Raw genomic sequence first — 25,172 nt, 5'->3', positions numbered from 1 at the left:
TGAGAAGCAAAGGGAAGGTTGCCCTCAGAGCACCTTCCTGCCCAATAAAGGGAGCCAGGAAACACAGCCTTTTCCAAGGAGCTTTAATGTTAGTATTCCCATGTTGGCAAGGATGAGCTGAGACTTTGAGAAACTCTGTGTAACTCAAGCTCCTTGTGCATTACAGAAATATTTTAATTTTTGAGTGGCCAGGGAACAGTGAGTAAAGGATTCTGGTATCTGCTAGAGCACTAATGGAACATCAAGAGTTTCCTTCACCCTGTCCCTCACTGAGAGGCTTTATTTTACATCCATCTGTCCTGTTTCAGCTCTCCTTGCTCTATTAATTACATGGGGATGGGATTAAATCTTCAAAGTGCACCTTTCCATGACATACAGCATCCTACACAGACCAAGAATATTTGAACCTTCTCGTGTTAACTTTCTTTTCTCATTTTCTCTACCTTTTACATCACAACAAACAAAGTGAAGCTTGCAGCTCTGTCTGGAAGTTGTACTCTAAGTAAAGATTAGGAAGTCTTCCTCAGCTCCTGTGTGGCTGTCTGCGAAGGCACATAGTGAACACTGGATAATAGAATCCTAGTCTCCTGGGAGACCAAAACCAGAGGAACTCTGGACACAATTTTTCAAGCTGGAAGGGTTCTTGAGTCAAGCAATCACCTTCTTTCAAAATGAAGAGAAGAGAGACACCTTTCCTCTTCATGAAGATTAAGTGAAATGTTTTGTCAATATTCTGTGCTTTGTAAATATGAAGACACTACTGGCTTTCTTAGCAACTTAGGTGCCAGAATAAAAGATTTTTACCCTTAGAAATGTGCTAGTAACATCTTCTTTTAAAAATACAAGTATGAAAATTTCAAACCAAGTTTCTTTCAAGTGCTTTCTTACAGAAACAACATAGAAATTTCACAATGTTTCTTCCTCTTGAGTTTCTTATGGCTTGAATGGGACTGGTCTATACTTACAAAGCCCAAGCAAAAAATAATTTCTTTGCCATCTCCAGTTTCCAGAATATTAGCACATTCTCCTATGCTTTATGTTCTTAGAGTCTCTCTATTCCTAAATGCAGGAAATTACAGGAGAACTGCAATTTTCATTTGGGTTTTCTTTTTTTTAGTCTTTTCAAGAACATTTCAAGAAGGTTTTCATCCCTGTGTTTATTACAAAAAGCTTGAAAATGTGACTCACAGAGGCTCAGAAGCTGGCAACTGAATAAAAGGAAATACAAATTTACAGCTCTGTAATTTCCAAGACAGTGCTGAAATGGGTGAAATGGGACAAGAAGAGGTTGATACACAATTTTTGCATGCAGAGGCTCTAGCTGGGATATTGCTTCACAGTCCAGGGCAAGGACATGACTGTCCTCAGATCTTTGCCTAGGGCCAGCCCCAGGCCTTGGGCTCCCAAAGCTGAAAGGGACCACAGCTGAGCAAAGCACTTCCAAAGAAACCCTTTCATATTTCTTTCTCCATACTACATTTTTTCAGTGCCATAAACAAGCAGAAAACTCTGCTCTGTGCTCAGAAAAGCAAAGATTTGTTTCTGCAGTCTTTACACACTTTAAAACAGACTTTCCCTGCTTTTCATCACTGTGCAGCCCTCAGCCACATGCTGGCCAGGGCTAACACAGGGTTCCTAGGTGTTACTGGGTATTCCTTGTTTCCACCCTTTGGCTGCAAAGGAGACCTCAAGGAAGGACAGACTTGCTTCTCCACCTAAAACTCCAAGCTCCTAGCTGAGACACTGCTTGGGAGAAAGATTAAAGAGGTGGCTCATTGCAAGCCCAGGAAAGCTTTTTCCAGGAATTGGGATCAATCTCAGCCCCAGGGCAGAAATACCACCTCTTTAGGCAAGGAGGTGAGAGATTCTCTGATGGTTATGGTTTTCAGCAAAGATGAGCAGGTGGAAGAAACCTAGACTCTAACACACACCAGAGTTCAGGAGCAAGGAGATACAGAGCAGTGAGTGCAAAGAAGAATTGTTTGAGTAATAAGACAATAGCAGATAGTCAGAAAAGTATTCACTGGGGCTGGCAGAGAGGGAGGGAAGCCTCTTGGGCTGCATGGCTGCTGCAATAGTTTTATTGATTTATTCCATGCTTTGACATTATCTTTGGAAATCTTGGAAATCTATCTCAAAAAAAACCTTTAAATAGGTAAAAATCTTTAAAAATATTACTTCCTGAAGGGAAGAACTCTTTCTGGCAGTGCCTCTGATGTGCCTCGTCTTTCTCCTAGAGGAAGATAACTCAGTTCCTGACCCACCTGAGATGGGTTTGGGCAGTGGGGTACACACAGAATAGCAACCCCCAGACTGCAGCTCTCTGCTTATTTCTCAGTCTGATGTTGAAGAGAATTTGAAATTTCAAGGAACATCTTGCTGGTTCACCAGCTCAACTTCACATCACATCATGATGCAGGGACCACTGGTTACTTCAGCAGCATCTCAACCCAGTGGGGATTGCTGCTCCAGGCTACTCACTGCTCTCCACCTCTCTCTCAGAGCCCCAGTCCCTCACATGCCCCACACTTCTCAAGACAAATGTGTGTGCTAGAGCTGTCTGGTCAATAACAAGAGAAAAGGCCCCTCTGCCACCCCCCACCATCACATCCAGTGCAGGTCATCTGAAGTTTTTTGACACTGTCCCCTTTTAATTTTTCCCCTCTGATGCTGAAGTTCCTGTCTAGCTATAAGAAAGGATCCACAGGCTCTAAATGCTTTGCAGTGACCCAAATTCTCCACTTTTAAGGGCAGTGCAAAATGGCAGGATGAATCCACACATATCCAGAAGTTTGGGTCCAAACACTTCTAAAGCTGATATTCCCCTGTCCTCTAAGAACTCCTATCACTAAGGTGTTGGCAGTCAAACTCTCTTGCATCTCATTCATCAGAAGGAGAAGGGTTTCACTTGTTTCTTGGAGCTATAATCTATGTGGTATTAACAAGAATGAAAGACGGAATACATTTAAGTATGAAGAGAGTTAAATGGAGTTTAAGTAGATTAAATAATTTAAATGGTGTTAAACGCTGGGCTTTAAGGTTTCAGCAAGAAGATTATTGAAGAGAGGATATTAATACATACTGGTATATAAGCACTTGTGAAGCTGGTGGAAATTCCTGTGAACAGAAATATGAAAACTATTGACCAGACCACTGACCACAATGAGGTTATAACATAGTCCACTAAATAAAGAAGATCCACAACTCTGTATTAGAAGACCACAATTTCCTTTTCTGATTTTATTCTCAGACATCCAATTCCTAATAGCAATGATAATTCCTGTCCACAAGAGTAACACCAGTCAATAGATTTTGTGGCTGGTCTCTTCTGAAAGACAGTTAGAATGACCATATCATTAATTTTCCACGTCCTACCTATATTCAGAGGGAGCAAGAATCTCTTAACCATTCAAGTTGTATCATATGTCAGTAAGAGAAATTAAAACAAAGTGTAGATTTCTTCATCTACAGGCAGACAGCAAAGATTCAAACCATAAAACTCTTTGGATAATATCTAAATCAGTCACAGAAATCCAAAATAACAAAGAAATCTTATAAAAGCTTTTTTCAGTTACAAAAAAACAAACAAACAAAAAAAAAAAAAAGCAAAAAAAAGGCCAAATTCATCTGTAGGGAACAATCTCAGGGAAATTATTCCAGGAAAAAATTTGTTCACTAACATACAGCATTGTATGTCACATGGGCTGATTATAGGAATGAAAGCAACATAAGAATTAGATGGTCTTTTCAAGCTTGTAAGGAGTGTGAACAAAGAATATAATTACACATCGAGCCCGTTGATTAACCAATTACTGGTTAAAGCAGATTTAGACTTTAAATTAATTTAGTTCTGAATTCTGGGGATTTTTGGGCTAAGATAAACAGTGTTTGAAGATTAATTATCCTTGTCTAAGATGAAGGAACTCATTTCAATTTTGTTAGCATGTCGAAAGACTGGCTGCTGCATGGGAGAGGGTAGACTGCAAATCTCAGCGGTATTGAACTGCCTGATTAAAGTGTATTCTGAGACTCCTAATCACTCTAATCCTCACAGAGAGTGGTAATATTACACACAACTTTGTGACAGCCCAAATTAATATTTAAATGAAAAACAGACCAACGTTTACCTAGATGAGAAAGTGCACTGTCCTCAAAGGACCAAGGGAAGTCCAGCCAAGGACTTACAAATTCAATAGTGAGGAAATACTGGAGCACAGCTTTTCATGCACCTTTCCCCAAAGAGAAAGTAAAGCTGCTGTTTATTCATTTGCCATTTATTCCGACACACCACAACATCCTGAACTGTGTGGAAGTGCTAATAGGACATTTTACTTCTCTGTAAGTAGTCCAGCTATAACCTCAGGCAGGCCTTTAGTAAAGGAAGGATGTCACAATTCAACAGCTGTCCTGACATGGGATAGACTTTCTCAGCAACTTGCCTAGTGAGGTGCTCAGCTGCCTAATGTCCCCTGCCACACAGAGGAGCACAAACACTGTGGCACTGTCAAATGTCCTGGGCCAGCAGAGCCTGCTGCTCCACCAGAGCTTCCTATCCCATGTCAGGCTCTCCATTAAATGCCCCAAGTCTGCCCCCATCACAGGTCACCCTTTGGTTTCATGCTGGGAGTTTGTTGGAAGACAAGCACACCAACTTGCTTGCTATTTCCACACAAAGAAATAGCCTAAAAGCTAATATAAATGCTACTTTTAAGATTAGGCTGGTAAATATGTCAACAAAGGATACCTATTGGGAAGACAAAAGTGCAAAAAGTAGCACTTTTATCACTGATTGCTGAGCACCCATTCATCACTAAAACAAAGCATTGTTTTCACTAAACTTCAATGCAGTCCAATGAGACCTTTCCTTACTGCCTCATTCCTTAGGCAGCATATTTCCACTGAAGTCAATATAAGGCATTTTAATATGCAGAAGCAAGCAGAATGTACAAATTGTATTTTTTGAATACAAAAGCCCACAAGGTCTGGACCTCTTTGTGGCAGGTGCTGGAACAGCACATGGGAAGTGTCCTAGGTTAAAATGTAAAGATATGCCCAAAGGCATGTATTCTATCACCATCTGCTGAAACCAGGTGGGGCAGTGATTCTTATCTCTGTGGTAGATATCCTCTGCTAATGGGCATCTGTTAAAACCAGATGAGACTATGTTCATCTTTCCCATGACCCATCCTTCCTCCAGGAAGATACCTTCTGTTAATGGCCATTGAGTCCCACTGCACAACTGATAAAATTACATCATCCATCAGGAGATGCTCCAGTCATGGGGAGGAGCCAAACATTTCCTACATAGATTAAAACTAAATTTGGAACACCAAAGTTGCCCTTACCCACTGGTTTCCAGAGGACAAGTGCTACCAGGATCACTGCCAGGATTTCTACAGGATCACTGCTTCGAGAAGGCCACTTCATCTGGACTGCTATCACCACACTAACTAGCAGGATATCAGGTTGTATTCTGACTCTGTCAGTGGTTTTTCTTTTGTTCTTTTATTTTTCTCTTTTTTTTTTTTTTTCCTGTTAAATTGTACTTCTGACTTGGAGTCTCTCACTGGTTTTGATTCCAAAACCATTACAGGGAGACAGCCCATACTGCAGAGAATATGGCAAAATAGATGCAAGGTTGCACAAAATGATGAAATAAACTAAGGACTGAAGATTGCCTGCAGAATAAGGCAACTCCAATAAGGGTTCCAGAGTCACAAAGGCAAACTAGATCTAGGAAAAGCTAGGGCTGCAGGGAGCAGCATATTCCAAGCATATTGCACTGGTGGCCCTAATTCCCAGATAGGGAAAAATGAGTCTATTTATCCCTCATTTCCAGACCCCAGAGGCAGCTGTCTTTTGGTCATGCCAAACATGAGATGTGGCACACATGCAAGATATGCTATAGGCTTCAGATGAAACATAGATTAAGCAGCAACATGGCAGAGAAGAGATCTGTGTTTGGAGACTATCTTCAAAAATAGATTTCTGGCCAACTGCTCCTGCATGCACCCTTCCAGTGTGATGTCTGAGAGTTTCGTAGCACAGAAACTCTAGGGGCAGCACACATCTCTTACAGCAGACATCACTTAAAATCATTCTTGTCAAAGAAAATCTGTTCCTGTAAACCCGAACACTTGAATCCTGACAATTGACCTAGGCAAATATCCTTGCACCAGTAATTTTCAGAAGTAGAGGAGACAGCTTTTTTTTTTTCTCTCCATCCTCTCCTCTTTTAGTCATGCTCTCACAATCCCTGTAATGGTCTTCTGGCTCCACACTGCTCAGCCAAAGGGAAAATTCATGTTCGGCGTTTCAAGAAGCTGGCCTGAAAGCTGCAGAATCCACAAGACCTGGTTAGAAGTCATGGGCAGACATCTGGCAGCAAAGCCTCAGTCATGCTTTTTCCCCTGATTTTAGCTCTCTTTCAAAATGTCCTCCTCTGCTTTCAGTCCATGCCAGCACCCCATCCCCAGCTGGACTGGCAGAAACTCAGTCTGTGGCTGTGTCTGGGGGAGGAGGGATGTATGACCAACTCCTCACAGTAGGACAAGGAAAAGGGACAACAAGGGCAGAAGCAGCATCAGCTGGATCAGATGAATAGTGGGGAGGGAGAGAGTGCAAGGAGTGGGGGATGCTGGGCCATGCCCCCCACCTTTCCTGATGAGCCATGGGCTGGTGGATTCACTGCAGCAGGAGCTGTGGTAAAGCTAGGTGAAGTAGCTCCAGCAGATATCCACTCAGACAGGCTGAACAGGGCTTGCAGTGTTGGCAGCTTTGCACACACAAGGTGAAATTCTCTGTGTTGATTGCCTGCAGATTTTCCACATATGTATATATATCCAGTTGTGTATTGATTTCTAAAAAGTACTTGCCATTCACTTTTAGAAACAGCTGCATTGTTCTGGATTAGATTTAAAGAAAACATCATCTTTAGGCTGATGTACTTGTCAAAAAGAGAAGAAACCAGGAATGGACCCTTATAATGGAAAATACTGTGCAGACCTTTTTAGGAGGTGCCACCAGTTTTGTCGGATGTTATGAATTACCCACTCTGCCTTTGCATCTCATGTGATCTTCACAGGACTGGCAATTCCCATGCCTGATGGGAATGGGCAAGCAGTGGATGTTTTGATGGAGTGCCAGGGCACCTGGTCACCAAGTGGGGTTTTTGGATGGGGAGATCTGGGCAGCCCTGTCCTGGTGGCACCACCCAAGGCTGGCCACTGCAGCCACCCACCCCTTGCAGCCAGAAACCTCTCCAGCACACAGCAGCACTGAGACACACAGCTTTGTCTCAGCTGAAGACATCCAGAGTATTTACTTGGTTATTGACATGCTGCTGAGAGTCATCGTATCCTCAGAGGCTCCAGACTATGCCAGGGACTCAGAAACATATGTTTCTCCTTGCTGTTGTACACCAGAGTTGACACATCTTCTGCTTCACCTGCAGCTGCAGCATATTGTGGCTTGGGTACATTCAACTCCTCCAAGCACCCAGAGATGTGAAATGACAACATTGCTTGTAAGATCATTGCTGCAGGACTGGGAACAGGTTTTGCTTTGTGAAATTTAAAGAGGAACCCAAAGGCATCTTGAGCAGCTTCTGTCACTGAATCCTGCCTGCCCAGCACAGCGTGTGTCAGGAGGCTGTGCCATGCTCAGTGCTGGTGGTGCTGCCCTCAGCATCATCTGTAGCTGCAGCTGTCATGTATTTTTTTCTACAGAGCTGGGGGTAGGTGAGTCATACTGCAAAGCAGCAGAGGATTGAGAGGCCGGGCCCATGCTCACCTATGTCCCGGTATTCCCAGGAGGTCTCCACCACTTTCAGGCACTCCACCAGCAGCCAGAAGGCACGATTTCAGTGCCCTGCAAGAGTGAATAACAACTCTTCAGCAGGCAGCCCTCTGCAGGGACTCCGGCTGCACAGAGTGTTCAAGTGTGAATCACTCTTGCCTCTGCAGCAGGAAACTGCAAGTTATGGGGACACTGATAGCAACAGAGAGACACATTGCAGCCTGCTGAATTTACAGAGATTCTGCATGCAAGGGCACAGAACTCCCAAGGCTTTCTGTGGTGGCCTCTGAGGGACCTTGCTCTCTGGAGAGGGGAGGTAGGTGGGTTGCACTATTGCTGCAGCAAGTTACGTTCAGGTGGTGTACAGGAGCCAGGCTCCCTGAAGTTCAAAAGTACAAAGGATCTCCTGACAAAGGAAGACCCCCAAGATCACCCCTTTGCCACAGTCCACATCACACCATGTGTGTGCAGAGGCAGGGAACAGCCTGCTCCTGCACCCCAGCTCTCCTTCACCTTTCTAAGAGGATACCCATGCCATCTGTTATTTCACAGCTGCCTTGCTCTGAAGACCACCTCAAGATTCAAGAGGTTCTGAATGAGGAAACTCAAATACAGTGTGGGATGGCCCAAACTTGAGTTTCCATGTTCCCAGCAGCAGGGACAATCTGTTCAAGCCACATGGTGCAGCAAAGTCAACTGGATGCTTGGGCACAGCTAACAAAAGACTAGAGATTTCAGCTGCATGATGGTTACACTGGGAGCAACTAGAAGCAATTCCTAAGGTGCCTTCAAAATTATAGTAGAGAGCATTCTGAGTTCCTTGTGAGCAAAGATGACAGGAATCACTTTCTTCTCTCAGTCGTGTAGAGTCCATGCATTTTACAACTGCTACCTCAGCCAAGAGGATAAGACCTGTCAAGACATTGAAATACTGATTTCTTGCTAAGTTCAAAGCCATACTGGATATACAAACAAGGAAGATCTTGACACATAGATTCTCTTTTGGATCTGATTTACAGCTTTGGAATATTCTCATTCCAATATTACTAAACTTTCTTTGGCCTTACATTTCTGGAGATATTATAAATAAATACACAGAAGAAGAAAACAATTTATCCATAGCCAGTGGTGCAATTCTCCCCCACAGGCACTCAGGTACCCCAGAGGTAATCAGTTGCAACAGTATAGAATGAAATTCAACACTGGATTATTTTAGCACAATGTGTAGTGGCCACTGATGATTAAATTAGCCAACACTTTTCAAAAATCCATTCACACATTCTTGACATTAAATGCCTGCATTAGTGAAGACTACAGCCTCTCTATTCAGAGTGCAAAACAATATGCTTTGTAATTACTTCTAAATTTATTGCCTTTAATGTCAATAAGACCTATTGTTTTCATACTGTGGGATAGGGTCAGAAGCAGGGAACTGATGGGTGCTCTCTCTGCCCTTCAGAACTGGAAATACCTCACTCAAAAACTTTCAAACTCAGCTCCTTGTTCAGCTAGTGAGGGGCTATTCTGGTCATGGGTTTGTCAATTTCTTGTCCAATGGGACATCCAAGTAGACCAGTTCTTTTTCCTTAGTAGATCTCACTGTACCTTTAAAACAGGATTATGTGCTTACAGGTCTTAATACCCCGCAAAGTGGAAACAAGACATTCAATAAATGGCAGCCTTGGAAAGGCAAAAATGAGAAGTTTTAAAGGCATATTAACTGTTCAGGAAGAAAAACAGGATGGCCAGACAGAGGCCCAGTCCTCCTTCAGACATTCACACCAGAAGAGCAAGGCCACACAGCACATCTCTGCACATCTCTGCATCTGGCACAGAAACTGCGGGTAGCTCAAAGCAAGCCCTGGACCCAGAAACACCAGGAATGCTGCTGTGTGGCCTTTCCTGAATTAACTTACCCAAGGCTGGGCAGTTCACTGCACTAGTGCTGTACTGCACCAAGGATATATTATTATTTTCCATCATCTGCTAGCTTTCATTGCTTGCTTCTGGATGCATGATAGGCCCCCATGTCAGAAAGAAGGCTAAGTTACTTGCTCCAACAGTCCCGTACAGCAGAGGTGAGGTCAGGTTTAGAGAGCTGGGTCCCCATCTTGTCAGTCCACCAGCAGGCCAGCAGGCCATATTAACACTATAATTATACATTTCCCATCTGGCTCTAGAGCTTTTTGCTAGAGCTAGATAATTAAGCTCTCCTTCTGGCAACATTCTTTTAATGAAATGGTGCATGTAACACAGCTTGGTATTTATTAATGCTAATGAGTTTTCAAAACAATCTGAGACAGCAACTCACCTTTCACTTGTGTGATTGTGGTACATGCCCAGCATCATTCCCAGTTTAATGATGCCATGTGTCATGGGTCAGTTTCCTTTAGAAGGCAGTCTGCAGCATAAAATACAGCGGTCTCCATCTGCAGTCAGGCTGTTCTGAGTGAAAAGCAGGTCCAGGCTTGAACTAACAGGAGCAGATGCCAGCTTCCCCCTCCCTTTGAGGTGCTGATGGTGGTTTATTAATTTTTAGAACAAGGTCAGAAGTTTATTTGCCTGCTGAATCTCAGTTAGCAACCTCACATCTCGTAGGCAAGTAAACATAAGCCTTCAGAATCTGACACTCCTGATGTTTCTTAACACAGAGAAGCAAAAATGTAAACCTTGAATTCACAAAAGCCAGCAGAGGTTACATATTAATACCTCCGTTGTTTGAGATGAGATGGTTTGATAAGCACAGATCAGCTCTCTGTCACAGAGACCATGGTAGTCAAAACCATGCTGACAGCTGCCTGCTGTGGTGGAGGGCTGACGTGCATGAGCTACCTCTAAGGGTCATTTTTTAAAGACCGTGGTTTCTAATGCAAAGTGACTCTGATGCTTAGGATGATGCATCTTTGGAAATATCTCTATGAGTAGAAGCAAGGGGGTGCTTTCCTGGGAAACAGGTTCTGAGCCAGTGACTCCTGTTCCCACTGGGATAGGATTCTGAAAAGTCCCTGGTCCCATCCCAGGAACTGGATCAGGATCAATTTCTCCATTCTGGAGAAATTGAGGTATTTTGAAGGCATGGAGGTCCAGCTCCAGTGGCATGACAATCGTAAGACAAAGGCACAGTAAATGGGTGTACATTGCCACATTTCAACTGCAGGGGGATGTGGTGGCCACACAGGTAGCCAAGGCCACATCCTACCCCACATGCACTGCTGTCATTCCTCCAGAGCCAGGAACTATGGGGCCTTTCTCCTAGCTGCAGACTCAGACTCCTGGCTCTGTCCTGCCTCCAAAGAACAGGGCCAGCCAGTGGCAGCAGCTCCTGGCCTCATCCACAAAAGAGTGCACAAGGGGCACAGGGCCATGGCCCCAAAGGCAGCTGCATGCCGGGGAATAATAGTGGTCTCCTTGCTGCAAACAGTGGATGGGTCAAACGGGACAGTGAGACCCTCCAGGTCACCCAACCACTTTGTGAGGGGCTGGGTCAGGGCAGGTGTGCAACACCAGCACACCAGCTCGGGGATGCCCTGCTTGGAAATAAGCCCTGCAGCAGCTCCCAGCACTGGCTCAGGCCTCACAGGATCATGTTTACCAATAAAAGACAGGAAAACTAACCATGATTGTTTATAAACTGTATGGGTCCAGGAATGGCTCCCCCAGAGGGGCAACACCACCAAGGACTGAGCTGCACCGTCTGAAACCAAAGCTGAGCTTTGCAGAAATACTGCTTAACTTTTATGGGAGACATTACTGAGTCTAATAAATCCCTGCATAACACCTTCATTAAGTGGGATTTACTGTAATATGCTATATACGCTTTATGCCTCACCTGCATAAACAGCCATGTTAATGCTATAAATTACCATGTTCATATTAATATATCGCAGGCACCTCAACCAAGGTGAAATGCTTAATGGCTTTCAGTAAGCACCTGAATAGCAAGAAAGGGTGGAACAAGAGAGAAGCTTCTCTAGTAATTGAGACAGACTGCCTGAGTGCTGTAAGCCTTACAAAATCATTCTTAAAAAATATAAAGGGAAAAATATCTGAACCCCCAAAGTTTTGCATACTGCAGTATTACTGCTAGACTTCAAGGCTTTCTAAACGAAATTGGCTCTGATTTGTGAGATGTGCATTACATCATAGTCTTCTTTTAGGACATTATGTCATTCCTGCTGAGACGCATTATCTCAGCTTGGCCCAGCATTAGCGATTTTTGCAGGCCTACTGCAGTGTTTCCAAAGCACTGCTGGGAAACACAGATTGAAATCTGAAACGTTTATCTTTTAAAAAGCTGAAAAAAGAGGAAAGATGTTAACATCAGGCATCACTGACTTCCTTAACCCTCTCTTGCCTCTGCTTTTACTGACGCTTGGATTTGATGTTTTGGACATGCTGCACAAATGAAGCAACCTTTAAAATCTTGCTTTAGAGGGGGCATGATACAGTGTTCCTTCCCACTCCCTGAGAATTGCCCTTGCAGCTGCCTGAAAAACACCTCCTGATCTTTACAAGATGTCATACAAATCAGATTGTACCTACATACCCTGACAAGATTCCACAGACACGTCTGGAACACATATTAAGAACAAAAAGGGAAGGCAGTGAAAAGATTTATGTGACTCAAACTCTTATTTTAAAAAATTTATAATAAAAAGCAATTCTAGTATTCTGTTTTTCAGCCTCTACAGAGATCATGCACACCCATATGGATCTTCACACCCCAATCCCTTTGAAGACAAAAAAGCTGAATTCTGAGAGGTTTATATTACAGAGCAATTTTTACACAGGGAACTAAGCAGATAGTATCTCTTCTGACTTCAGCAATGAAATTAGCTGCCCATTTCATCTCAGTGCATCCAGAGCAAGGTTAGAGGCTGTATCATGAAGGGACCAGACAAATGCTTTCAAGATAAAGCAAAGATAATTCCAAAACCTTGGAGAATTCCAATACCTCTCTCTACAAAAGCACAATTAGAAAAAGGAGTTGCAAGTGCTAAGAGGAAATGGGAAGCATTCAACCATGACTAAATTTCAACTCCATCTCTTGTTATAAACTAATTCTATTCAGTAGAGAGCTTTAATTTCTCTGCTCCATTTTTTACTTGTATTGTGCTTGGTGCTGTAAGGCTCTGTGCTACAGCTGTAGCATATTTTCTAGAGAGATTGCAACAGCAACTCCATCCATCACAAATGTGTGCTTAGTGGCATAACCAGAACTCGGGAGGCAGGACATCCTTTAATCCTTCCAGACATCTCTTTCCGACTTGGAGTAAAAGATTATTCTTTCCTTCTTTTCCTTTTAGATTGTTGAAATGGAAAAATTGAGCATTAGGAAGAAGAACAAGTTGTCATGTGTACTTGCTGCTTGCTATCCTCATCTCCATATTTGCAAGGTGAATTTTCTGGTCCCTATAGTCCATTTGCACAGACAGAAGTTTTATGGTTTAGAGTCCAAGAGCTTTCAATGCTTAATGTTCCCAAAGAGATCCATGTGACAAGTCTGCATCCTGCTACACTTTGCTGTTGTGACACCAAGTTAGAGGTAAAACTGCTACAGACAGGAGGAAAAAACACCTTGTTTTGTTAAAGAGCTGTTCATAAGAGCTGGGAAAAAAAATGGGTTTCCAGACATTTTCGCTGAAAATATACTCATGTGATTTTGGCAAGGATTTCTTGCACCAAAAAAAAGGTGATGATGATGATCTGTAATGCCTTACCTGAAGAAAACAGAGATGTCATGACAAGGCAGTGAATTTACCACTGATTGAAGTGCCCACAAACAGGTGGGCAGACTGGCTGCTAAGCTCTTTGGAAGGTGGGGGTAATGTGGTATATAACATGGTAAGAGCTGCTAGATTCACTGAGGTGAAATGCTGTTACAGACTGGCTTTATGGGTCTTGCATGGCTCAGGACACTAGGTCACAATTCTCAGGCAGAATGTAATATATTGATCTGAGAGACCAACACTTCAAAAAAGATGCTTCATTTAAGGTACCACAGCAAAATGCACTTAAAACTCAAACCAAGTAACTACAAATACTTTCACTCTTTCCCCCAAGAGCTTGCAAAACTGAAGTCATAGCATAAAACAATAGGATCAAATATTTTCAGATTAGCAGAGTATAAACCCGCATTATTTGTGGGACACTAGTGGAGTTTTTATACAGGTTTAAATGAAAGTATAACTTGGCAAATGATGCCAAGCAATGGAGTAATAACAAACTTAGCTCCTTAGGAAGGAGACTTATGCAAATTTCATGGGTTCTCCAGTCTGGGCAAAGAAAGCCCCTTCTGGCAGAAGCTGCTGAGGCTGTTGCCTGTGCAGAAAAATAACACCTGTGTGCTGGGGGGACAGAGGAAGGGATGCTCTACCCACAGCTGTCCTGCAAATGGAAGGTTCCCCATCCTGCAGGTTCCCCTGCAGGTGGAGGTTCCCCCTCCCCTTTCCAGCAGCTCCCTCTGCCTTCATGCCATGCTAGCAGTGGGATCCCTTTCTGTGGCAGGTGTTGGTGTGGTCTCACATCCTATGGATCCCACATGCTTTTCCATCTCCAGCTGCCTGTGCCTATGCTTACAGCAGTAACATCCATAGCACATTCCTCCTCGAGGGCCTCTGGACACCTGGAGCAGCTGAGGGGCCACTTGGTGCTTTGCCCTTGCTAATGGGTTGTCAACCAGCAAGGAACATCTAGAGCATCTTTCCAGTACCCAGCCCCAGACAATGCACAAACTCAGCTGGAATTGCCTGGGGTCAGGGTACAAGGGCTCTGGATCTTGGGAGCTGGCCCTGCACAAGTAAGTTTCCGCAGCACCAAGAAAAACTGAGGCCAAAGACAAGCCTACCATCCTCTACCAGACCCAGTTCAACTCCCTCATACAGAAGGCCTTAAATATTTTCTTCACTTTCTGTTCTTTCATTCCAACATTTGCAGACATAATTTAGAGGGATTCCTTTAATTTTAGTTAACTTTTAACTCGTATTTTTCCCCCCATTGGTGTGAATTAGCAGCCTATGCCTGATTCCTCACTGCACAGCCATGTAGCTCAAACAAATTTGTACTTCCTTGAGTTATGATGCTCACTGGTGAATTTGTCATGAGAAGACACCAGCCTACTCCAGCCTGCTCCAGACCCAGTGAGAGCCTTAACTAATGGGGTTGCAGCTTACAGCTTTAATTTAGATGAGAAAGGAGCCTTTTTTGTCAACAAATGAAATGCTTAAATATGTATTTTTGAAAGAATTGGGTCAAACTTGATAAGTTTCCAAAGGAAAAAAAATGCCACAGCATAGCAAAGCTCAAAATTTTTGTGAGTTTTAACACTTGGGAATTTGTTTTAGAACTGCTGCACCATTTGCAGATGACACAAAGCTGAGTGCTGCAGCTGGCACATTTGAAGGATGGGATGCCATCCAGGGGGACTTGGATAAGCTCTAGGTCTCATTCTCATAAGGTTTAACAAGACCAAGTACAAGGTGCTGCACCAGGGTCAGAGCACCCTGGTACCAACACAGGCTGGAGGATGGACAGATCAGAGCAGCCCTGCCCAGAAGGACTTGTGGGTGCTGGTGGGTGAGAGGCTGGACATGACCCAGCCATGGCACTGCCAGCCCAGAGAGCCAAACGTGTGCTGGGTGCATCCAGAGCAGAGTGGGCAGCAGGGCCAGGGGGATTCTGCCCCTCTGCTCTGCTGAGACCCCACCTGCAGTGCTGCACCAGCTCTGAGCTCCCAGCACAGGAAGGACATGGACCTGCTGGAGAGAAGCCAGAGGAGGCACCAAGATGATCAGGGATGGAGCACCTCTCCTATGAAGACAGGCTGAGAGGAGTAGGATTTTTCAGCCTGGAAAAGAGGTTTAAGGGTGACCTAATTGTGGCCTTCCAGTAGCTGAAGGGAACCCACAAGAAAAATGTAGAGAGACTTTTTATGAGAGCATGTAGTGGCAAGACAAGGGGGATGGATTCAAACTGAAAGAGGGTATATTAGGAAATCATATATTAGAAAAAATCCTTTACTGGGAGGGTTGAAAGGCATTGGCACAAGTTACCCAGAGAGGTTGTGGATGCCCCAGTCCTGGAAGTGTTCAAGGTCAGGTTGAAGGGAACTCGTAACAACCTGACCTAGTAAAAGGTGTCACTGCCTCCAGCAGGAGAGTTAGAACTTTTTTACTTTTTCTTTGGTAACACTGTTCTTCACTTCAAAACTGATCCAGGTGTCTCCTCCTTTAAAATAAAGAAAAAAAACAACTATTTTGAGAATGTTAAGCAATGTTAAAGTTAAACTGGAATATATTTTGTGTGTCAGCCAGCATTTGAGCATTATTTTAATTAAATTCTCTAAATTTTCTTGTATTTTATCTCTTGGTTTTTCCATAAATTTTTGTTTTGATTAACCACACAATTACAAGGCCTGCTTTTCACTCAGCTGTACTGCACTGGTCACAGCCCAGCAGCAGTCCAGCACATTCAGCACACCTACTCTGGGCAGAAAATGGTGGGACATGACATAAGCCCAAACAGGGACACCTGAACTTGCCATTTACTCCAAAGTCAGCACAGAAATCCTGGTTTTGATGTACCCACAGCTTTTGGTCAGTCCAGCCATGACTGAACATGCCATGTCCTGGATCCTGAGGATTCTGCACGCTCATTCATCCTCTACCTAGTGTAAGAAGTCAAGTAAAATTATCTCTGACTACAGACCTGTTTTCATCTACTGAACATATATATATTTAGGTAATTTTTAAAATTTTCTGTCATGTCCCAGCATTGCAGTCTAGCTCCTTTGTCCACCAACTTATGTGTTATCCTCTTAGCCTATTAATTTATTTTCAAAGAATTCTGTTTATAGAAGTGTGCTGTTTTGAAAGGACAGGTGTCTGCCAGTAAGGGCAGAAGTTTCCCTTTGGGATAGAGACTTTGGTTCCACTCCCCCGCCAAGTATTATAATTGTTTGAATCAAGGACTCTGAGGCAGAGATAAGGGGGTGGGAATAACAGCTCTTTTACTAATATATCTAACTATACAAGCAGAAAACAATAACAGTTAATATTGCTAACAGAACAGAATAGATAACTCGGTGTCAGTCCCTTTAGATGCAAGCACGCTGTCTCTGTGCTTAGTCCAGAGCCCGGATTTGTCGAAGGGCAGGCGGGAACGGAGGCAGGAGGGAGGGGGGAGGGTCGGCAGCGGCCACGCCGGTCCCGGGCGGGAACGGGCTGCAGCGGCGGCTCCTCGCTCACCGTGTGTGTCCGGGGGATCAGCTGTGTCCGCAGAGGCAGGAGGCTGGAACGGGGCAGATGCAGGGCAGGTGGTCGCAGAGGGTCTGGCTCTGCTATGCTCGGCCGCGTGGCTGAACGATCCCAGGCGTCCTCCTCCCGGCTCGCCGGAAACGCGAGTGCCCTCCCGGAAGCCTCAGAGGCCCCTCCGGGGCCGTCCCCACCCACCCCTTTTGTCTGGACTCATCAGGGACCCTGGGTGTAACCCGGCCAGCCCCATTGGCATGATAATGGGAAAAATTCTTTCAATTGACACAGTAACAGAAAAACACTCAACCCCCAACAAGAAGAAATTCTGCCTCCATGTAGTTAGCCCTGATTGAATAGAGGAGCTATGTAAAGTCACTGTGGTCATCCCTGGAGAAAACTGTCTTGAATCTTGCTCACATGAGAATCAATACAGGTCTGACTTAAACCCCACTGCAGCCTTTTTGCTGGACTCAGCCATCAGGCTCTCATGTTCACTTCTGAAGCATTTTTGGAGACAGGAGTTTTGGCAGAGGACTCCTTTTTCATGAGATTTTTGACCCGTAGTGAGAGTGATATTTGAATTGACTTTATGTGAGCAAAACAGAAAAAGTATAATTCTAATTTTAAATATTAAAATTGAGCTTTAAAATAATTAATTTAAACATAAATTTTAGAAAAAGGTGTATTTTTAATTTTAAATTTTAAAATTTTAAGTGTATCTGTAATATACTGCACCCATCACTATTTTATAACCTTGTAACTTGAAAGACTTTTAGCTTCCAAACTCTTGAGGAAAATTCACTCCAACTATACATCAATGGTATCCAGTCATCCAGACTGACCTTTCAAATCCCAGTATAAGGTTCTGAGTGGCACTGCCCTCAGTACAACAGGACTGTCCAAGAAAGAGTGTGCTAGTATTTCTGTGGCCATCCTGGAGACAAAGGTTGAGGCAATATCCCATTTCACTGTAACACTTACTGTTAAATAGACATGTGCTCCTTTTTGCATCAGGGTGGGCAGCCAGGTTTGCAGGGGGAGGTGAATTTCAGTGATATCCACAAGGATAACATCTGGGAGCCTTGCTTTCTTCATCAGAAACTCATTAATACACAATAAGAAAGAGCAGCAGCAAAATATATCAAACACTCTCCATTCTTCCCTATCTGGATTACAAGGAAGTACAAGGGGATGTTGGGTGATACCACAAACATATCCGGTGATACCACAAACATATCCAAACAGGAACAGCCTTGCACCTGAGGGACAGAACCATTCAGGGCATCCTCATGATGTGCACAAATATCTACCAAAGCACTCTGTCACTGCCAGTAAAGATGTGAGCTTTGAGGACATCCATTGTTTCAAATGCACAGTGTTCTTGGGGCTGCCAGAGGGGAGTAGAGATAGCAGAAGGAATCCCCAGCTCTACTCTATCCCAAAAAGGGTGACAGATTTGAAGCAGGTGCCAAGGCTTTGGGGTGATATGTCAGCTTTCAAAATGCTGCTTGGAACCACCTTGCCCTGATGCCTGGGTGTACACTGCTGTCCCAGAGGCTGCTGAAACACCAGGAGGTGAGGTGCTGTCTGCCTTGCTCCAAGGCTCCAAGGGGTCAGGGATTGCTCCCTTGCTGTCCCCAGAAACACCAAGAGATGAATTGCAAACATGGTGGAGAGCCAAAATAATGTGTTGTGGCTCCTGTCCTCATTTGCTGCCTGAACTCTCTTCTCCCTGCAATCCATGCTGCAAAGGCTGAGAAGTGCTTTCTCTTCCTCTTCACAGTCCTTCCACACTTGCTCTGGCATCTCCAAAAAAGGAGGGGCTCTAGGACTGTATCTGGATGACAGAGAGAAGAGGTTTTCCGGATTCAGTAGCACTGGGATATGGTTTGTGGGAGGGAATAACATCTCTTAGCCAGGAAGCAAGTGGCAGTCAAAGCCTGATGGTCAAAGCAAGAGCTACATACAGCAGTTGTAGATTTCTACTTTCTTCCTGAGCATGAATGGCAGCTGCTGAAGCAGGATTTAAAAAACAGGTTTTCCATTGTTTTGCCCTCTGTCTGTGTGCTTGGTGGCCAAAGCATCCCACCCCAGCAGAGCTGCAGGCTGGCTGTACAGAGCCACATGAGATCAGTGACACAGTTTGAAAAATGAACTCAGTGAGGTGAAAAGATCATTTTTCTCTCCTGACATTTTCAACTACTTAGTTGCTTAATTATCTGTTACCAGAATATCTCCTATAAGCACCAGCAATTTTGCCAATTAGCAATTAGTGAGAACAGTTATTCTACTGAACTTTGTGCAGTTGAATAATAGATTAATGTCCATCCCTCTGAGTATGACTAGATGGGGCAGATTCCCAGCTGGAGCAGGCTGACTTAGCATCACTCAGATCAAAATTTTACTTTCATATTAAAAAAAAAAAAAAAATTACAGGATATGTATTTTATTTCTTTTTCAAGAATAATGTCTCTATCTCCTCTTGTTTGGGTATTCTACCAATCATGTGCATTTTTGTCTTGTAAATAATTTAAGTAGTGATCCAGTGAACAGAAACATTTATGTCTTGCCCACAATCTGGTTGTTGTTATGCTAATTTTTGGAAATAGCAGACAATCAAAATCCCCCCAAAGATGTAGGGTTAGAGTGAGGTTTCATGGAACCTCCTTCACAGTATTTCTTCCAGCTCCATAATATCCCAAATATTTTAAAGAAGCTAACTTCTAATGTAATTATATCACAAGCAATAACTACACAAGACCATTAAAACTTGGAACAAAAAATTCATAGCCCAAATGTGATATTATAATTAGATCCATCCTGTCATCTACAGATAAAATAGCCCTCTCCCTCCAGAAATAAAACAATTAGGTCCTGTCTTTCAAAGGCTTTGCAATATAGCAAAGTCAGAATTTGGAGGTTAGAAGTTCTTTTATAAAAAGCAGACTAAAAATAGGACTGAAACACCCTTTGACAGAAAAGTAGCATTTTTCAGAAACTTCCAAGGGAAAAAAAAAAAATTGGTCAACTCAATTTCTCAGGGTTTTTCCTGGAATTTTTGATGAGTTATTAGTAATTGCACCCCCAAGAACTGACCTGTGCTATTTTAAAACTGTTTCAACTTTAGCAAGCGTGCATGGATTCTGCAACTAATTCTCAAGGTTTCCATTTTGAGGAAGAGCTACAGGAACATTGCCCCTTTTTCTGCACTTTAAAAAAAAAAAAAAAAGAAAAAGAAAAAAGACAAAAATATATATGAAAAAAGTAAAGCATCCTTAGGGCTGCAGAGAGCTGCATGTGATTTGGATTCAAACCAGGCACTGGAGAGGTCAGCCCCATCTGTGTTTCTGCCTGTGATTACAAGCAGCTCCTCTCTGCTTCTGCTGGCCGTCTGGCAGCACGGCTGAGACTGAGGCTGGTGTGTGTGTGCCTGTTCCAGCAGGGAAACATGAGAGAGTGGATCAGATATCCCACAGCCCGAGGTGTAAGCCAGCCCAAGACATTTCTGCCATTAGCTGACCCTGTTCAGCATCTGAGGCGTCTGATTTTGCTGCTGGTGCCCAGCGCCTGTAGGACACTCAATCCAGGGCTCACCTGCCACGCCGCCGAGCACACCCGGCTGTCCCAGCACAGACCCAGTGGCTCCAGGGGGTCTGGACACCCCTCTCCACCCTGGGCCATCCCACAGGGCTGTCTGGGCTGTCCCATCTCTGCAGCAAGCAAAGGCACTGAGGGCAAACGAAAATGCCACTGTTGAATTTAAGCAGATACAGAAGTTAAGCTGATATTCTCCATCACACCCTCCATGAGATGCTTAATGGGAGGTACGTGCCCACCCTGCTGCCTTTGGGGCACCATCCAAGGATGACTTCTTCTTCACATGTAGAGGAAACAAAGTCAGGGGAGATCATGGGTACACGGAAAGGAGAAATTCAAAGGGTGGTAAGGGAAGTGGTAAGTGTGGTAAGCTTCTCGGTTTCCTCGAGAAGCTGCCAGAAAAATATTCAGTAAGAGAGGCAGTGACATGATTGACCAGCTCCAAGGATCTTGGTATGTACCAAGGGACCCACATTATGTCAGGTCATCTTCTCATGTTTCCTCTAGGAAGAATGTTTACACTACTACTAGCTACTCACTGAAGGGTATATATTTGCAAGCAGTCCATACTATTTTGTGCGTGTGCCATGCCTCTCCTCAGTGTGATCACATAAGCAATCTATGCTTTTCCATGAATAAAAGCTTTTTATAGAAAGTTCCAAAGCATTTGCTCAGCAGTGAAGCAAATGCACATGCACAGTGGCCTTCTTCATTTCCGAGGAAAGTGATCTTTTCCAGAGGGCTGTGTAAGTCTACATACACAACTATGAAAAGCAGATCCTTGCAGAAGTGGCTGACTCAGGCAGGGAGGAAAGGACTGAGGGAAGGAAAAGAGCATCCACTCTCTTTAAGGCCATGGAGTGTTTGGAAAGGCAGGATGTTGTTATTAGGGAATTCGGCCTTCAAGGACCAAGCAACTGGAGGGTGGTACACCATTTATTCCTGTCACTGACTCCTCTCACACGTCAGAGAATCCCATGGGACATGCTCTAAAAGCAAATGCAATTCCCAGCTTCCCACTGCTGTTGGGTGCACACAATTCTGAGGCAAGCCTTGCCTGCACACGGACATCCTCCAGAGCAGGCTACACCTGCAGCAACACATGAGGATACCTGCATGGCAGCCAGGGGTCTTATCTCATTGGCTCCTGAGAGAGACTCAAAATTTCTCCTTATCCCATAACTGACCATGGCAGTACAATACACTGGATACTTTGCCATAACAGCTCCAAGTACTTTTTCTCTGTCAGCTTGTTCAGCACATGCCAACAAGTGCTGGTTTGCCATACTATCTTTTTAAATAGCTTTTCCAAGTTGTGCCCATCCTTTCTACCACCATTAAAGTTTTTGGCTGTTTCAGGAGAAGGTCCCTGTTACGAGAAAAAGCACATAACTGTGCCGTGCTGCTTTTATGATGCTGGCCCCAGCTCTTTCATTCCTCTGGTTGCAGTGGTGAACAACAGGCTTTCTTATAACTCTTTCTGCCATGTGTTTGTCTGGATAATCCTTCCTTTGGTCCTTTCCCCCATTCAAACTGAAATGCCTCCCCACAGAGTGTTGAAACAAGTTTTGTGGAAGCATTGAGTTTCAGCAGCTCTAAATTTAACAAGTGAGTAGGGCATAAATCATATGGTCAGAACACACTTAGGAAAATTTGGGAAAACCTGTCTCAGGAAGTGTTCCTTTCCTTGGTCTAACCACTGCACCATAGCCAAAGTTTGAATCTCTCCATGCCTTGAAGCTGAGTGTGCCATCCTGGGCAGGAGCAGAGGTTGCCATGGTCTTGTCAGGGGGTGATGGTTGTGGGGAGCACACACGGAGAGCTGTGCACGCCTCTTGTTCCTGGTGTGTCACCAGGGCACAGTGTCCACAGCCACAGCTGGTCTGTGTCCTGCCAACCTGGGCTGGACCCCAAGACTAAGGAAGACCCTATGCAGAGGCAGAGGAAGGACCTGGTGCAGATAGTCCATTCACCATGTACAAACGAACAGCATCTGGCTTTGAGACTGGGTGCCAGAATTAAAGACAAATAACCAAGATCAGGATCACTCACATGGCTTCTCAGCCATGCCCCTGACAAGCTCTGAACACACTGAAGCAATTATTTACTGATGACCTTCAGGGGCAACCTGATGAGCTCTTTGGAGGCCAAGAGGGTCTCTGTCCCTCTCAAATTCAGTGTTTGTTAATGCTCACTCCTTACCTGGGGCTGTTCATTTGGGTTTGGTGCTTTCCAACATGAACTCCAGTGGAAGATCAGAGAAGTAAAATGAAAGGGCAAATGAAGCCTTATTATGAAAAGCTTAAAGTGATGAAGAGATGGAGGTAAAGCGAGCACAGAAGCAGACAAAACATTCAAGTTACTGATCACATTTGTGTTAGGCTTCAGAACCTGCAGCCATGTTCATCAGACAATCCTTGGATACACTGGACATTATTATTAGAGTTTATTTTTGCAGATTGAAAAAGGAGATGCCCTTTTACCATTTGGTAGAGCCTTTACAACATTCCTCCCATTTTATGTACAAGAAATGCTGCCCATGATTGATCACATATCTTTTTAGTTACTACCTTTTAAAGGCCATCATGCCCTTAGAGGCACATGAACTCCTTTTCTTTAGCTTGTATTACTTAGCTACTTAGGTTATTATGGAGTATGAATTTACCTTAAAATCTCTTCCAAAATTTAAAAATTTGTTGTTCCATTAATGCAAGCAGTTTTGCTCACAGTGCAGTTCTGCCATCCTCTGCATCCTTTGGCATACTCTTTTCTAAAATACACTGAAAACTTGCAGATGCTGGAAGTAAAAATTGCCTAAATTAGTTTAGGACTGGAGGAAGAGCAGCACAGGGAAAAGTTCTGGAGTTTGATTAGCACACTTAGCATAGCAAAGTGCTTTGCTGTGGTTTCTTCAGTCAGTGAAGATGCTCAGTCCTGGAGTCCCTTTTATGCTCAAGACAAAGGCAAAGGTAAAACTAGTAGGTGGAAATTTAAGATAAAAATGTAGCTAAGGAACAGGTCACCATTTTTTAAATAGTGTGGGGGACAACATTCAAACAAGCTGCCAAGGAATGCAATAGCTTCTTCTGATCAAGAGCAGCAAATCTCTAGAAATCTTCAGCAAAGTTAGAAGAACATGGAGATAGCATGCAATGTTCTCCAGCATAGAAAAACAGAGGAGTCTGGAGCAAATAGCCTTTTCTTGCTTCAGTTTTGGTAATTCAAAAGTGACTTTTCTGCAGATGTGAAAAGCAAGTTTGGACCTTCACATGCTGACTGTGAAATGCTGGGAAACTCCTTTGATACACTGAAAATATTCAGGTTTGATTGTTTTTTTTAGAAAGGAAGGTGGGTGATTTTGTATAGATTAAATACTTGTATCCGAATGCTATAGGCAGCCTTGTCTACTCATCTTACTTCTATTAAAAAATTAATAAAACCATTACCTCATCAAACCTACTCTAGCCAGATTATATCTTGCTAAATAGATGGCTTTGCACAGTGGATCAGCTTCATGCTGAGGCAGAAGTCCAGAACACTTTTGATCTGTCATCTGGAAGATGCCGCAACCACTTTCCCTCCCTTCTAAGAACAGCAGGGCTTTTCTGTTCAGACAGGTACTGATGGAAAAGATTGCCAACAGAAGCAGGCCCACAGATCATGAATAACAAGGACATTCGCTACTTTGCAGCAAAAATTAGCAGCTACCAGAACAAATCTGTGATTTAAAGCTCCCGAGAGGAGATGCTCTTTTTTCCTCTGTTTTTATAGCACTTTAATGATCATGGGCAAATAAAGTTACAACTATTTTCTGGTGCTGCATCTTGGAACTATTATTTATAGCCTATGCAATTCATCTCCAAATCCTGATTTTTTGGCAATGCAAAGCAGAAGCTAGGCCAGGAGTTAATGATTATGAGCTAAGCATTTATCTCACTTGGTGCCGTGTCGGCTTGTTCTACTTTCAAATATTATTTGCTCTCATGCATGCTGCTCTTCTGCCAAACCTAAAGACAAATTGCTATTTTTCCAAGAAAAAAAAGCACCATGACTCGATTCCAATTAACACTGTAGATTTTAAGTGTAATCCTTGTATTGCTCCTTTTTTTCCCCTTTTCTATTTATCGCTATTGAGTACATGTCATCTGTTACACACCACTTTCAAAGCTTTTCCTCTTTTCTGATGTCTGAAGATATATTTGAGGTAGAGACATCTTGAACAAATAGTGAATTTTCAGCATCTTGTATGAAAAGACAGGAGGCCCAGTGATCATATAATTTTTCTAGTATTTTTATGCATGTTCAAGAGCTGTCCCACTTACAAATATTTACTAAGTAGCTTTCTCCTGCACTGTGCCCAGCATTCCCTTTGCATTTGTCCTTACCTTTCATTTTTCATTCTGCATGATGGAGCCCGAGGTTACTTTCAGGATTGGTCTGTTTAATGTTTCCCAAGTGTTGCTGCTTCCCATGCAATTGAAGAGGCCAACAGTGTGCAGGACTACAATAGACCAAATCAAACCAAAG

The sequence above is a fragment of the Erithacus rubecula genome (assembly GCF_903797595.1).
Source record: "Erithacus rubecula genome assembly, chromosome: Z".
Taxonomy (NCBI): domain Eukaryota; kingdom Metazoa; phylum Chordata; class Aves; order Passeriformes; family Muscicapidae; genus Erithacus; species Erithacus rubecula.
This window is presented reverse-complemented; position numbering follows the sequence as displayed.